Source organism: Apis dorsata, unplaced genomic scaffold (assembly GCF_000469605.1).
Source record: "Apis dorsata unplaced genomic scaffold, Apis dorsata 1.3 scaffold_115, whole genome shotgun sequence".
NCBI classification, from domain to species: domain Eukaryota; kingdom Metazoa; phylum Arthropoda; class Insecta; order Hymenoptera; family Apidae; genus Apis; species Apis dorsata.
Window position 1 is genome coordinate 10,539 of NW_006263409.1, and position 2,406 is coordinate 12,944.

A 2,406-nucleotide genomic window follows, 5' to 3' on the forward strand; every position below is an offset into this window, starting at 1 on the left:
AGTATATAGTATATATAAATATAGTATATTTATATATACTATATACTATATTTATATATATAATATAAATATAGTATATAGTATATTATATAGTATATAATATACGATAAATTCTTGTTCTCAAAAATTTGTTTTTCTCGATATAAGTATCACGTTTCATTGACTGATCGATCTATGAACATATATGTATCGATAAATCGTTTCACATACGTTGAAATATAATCATAGATATTCAAAAAGAAATACGGATATGAATAACGCGTAGCGCAAAAATGTTATTATCTATCGGGTATATATAATATAATATACCTAGCCGATAATGCGTATAATCTTTCGATATCTTATTTCTTATAGGTATTATTCATTTATAAACACTTTTGGATCACGTTCAATTTTTCTGTCTCGCTCCTGTCCTCGCTTTCTGTCTCGAATTCGCTGTTCTTCGCGAATTCGAAGTCGATGTTGTCGGAACCTTTCGATATAGGAATCCATTGGCTCGGTTTTACTTCTTCCCCATTTTTCATGGACACAATCAAATTGAACATACGTGAAAAAAAACAATAGCTGTTTACCGGTACATCGAACACGAATTTTTCACATTGATTTTTCACATTGGAAAATGGAAAGACCTATGGTTTATCGAGAAAGACCATTGGATTTTGTTGTATAAAATATATAATATCCTTGCGTAATATTCTTTTACTAAGTATTTTTTTTTTTTTTTTTAGTAATAAAATTTTTTCTTAGAAATACATATAAATTTTTTTTCTAATTATCTTTAACATCTTTCGAATTTTATTACCAATTCGATCGTTGGATTATGTAGGATGAGAAATTCTATACCATTGTTCTTCACTGCTTTTAAATAAACAAGCTTGAGCTCGTTCGTGTTCTATAATCTTACGATTGTTTCCAACGCGAATCCTGGATTTTACCAGCGAGCGTGTTTAAGCTTCTTAAAGCTAGGCATTCGATAAGTGAATATGTCGGCAAGCTATATGTATATACGACTTACGAATGTACACACGATTATAGGTAATATCATTACACAAAACTTTCGATACAAGTATCTTGAATTTTCTTTCGAATACGATTTATATCTAATTGATCAAAATTAAATGTTTTTGCGTTTCCAATTTGCGTTTTTCTTTCTAAATATTTTCCTTCGTGTTTCTACTTCAGTTTTTTAATAGGCAAATTAAATTAATGAATAGTTAACGTATACGCGGAATATATACTTTTATAATGTTTTCGATCTCTTTTCACGATTATGTCGAAGATGATCCGTTCAATACGCGAATTTCGATTATTCCGAATTCTTTTTCGGGATGAAGTGATGTTTCTTCTTTTGAAAGAACGTAGATGGAGAATATGATGATCGTTGAAAAACGAATGGAGATACGGTGAATGCAGAAATATTGAGAGAAATAGGATTCGTATGAAATGCTGAGAAAAGGGAAAGAGATAAGGAGAAGAGGACGTGGAGGACGATAAGGACATAGGAAATAAGGGCTCAAAAGGAAGAGGAAAAAGAAAGAACGATATGGTGGATGGGAAGAAGAAGAGCGGTTCGCGCGAAGCGAATGACTGCGATTCGTCCAATTATCGCTTGGCACCGAAAGTGCTAGATCTGGCTCGGCTGCCAAATGGGAAATAGCCGGCGAACTGCGGAGACAAGCTACAGCCGGGGCTACGGATGGCTCTACGGATTCTGTGCGCGGAAACCTTCGGGTTGTACTTTCTATTCTCTCACTGGCTACGATATGAACTGAGGGAGTATAGAAGCCGTCGTGCGATGTAAACGACAATCGCCGAATGATAATTTGACCTTTTATAATTTAACGATTCCTCTAGTTTTCCCTTCCGGTATTATTCTCTCGTATAGGCACCGGCCTTTGTTAAGAATAAGTAACGAACGAGATTCGTTGGGATTAGAATTCGCGAATCTTTTCATTGTTTCATTAAATAATGAAATATTACGTATATGATTCTCTAATATGCGTCATATATTAGAGTTATTGTTATACAGTTTATATGTTGATTCGATAATTAATTCGAAAGTTGTTGGAAATCATTTTTTCTTTTGGAATCATTTTTGCGCGATTTCGCATAATTTCGAGAGACACGACCCGTAAAATCTAATGATTTCGATCTCGTTTCCCGTAGATTTTAATTATCATACTTAATAAGAATGTTTATTATTCTCTTGAATAATTATGATTTGTATTTTTTATATACGATTATTTTATACGTATTATTACTTTTTGTAAAAAGTTGTAAAATTTTTGGTCGATCGTTTTTTTTATATTCTTTGCTCTTGTGTCTCTCTCAATATGAACTCTTTCAATATGAACTATAACGTGCACTGAGACGGGTAAATGATGTCATTAACGAAGTTAAAGTGCT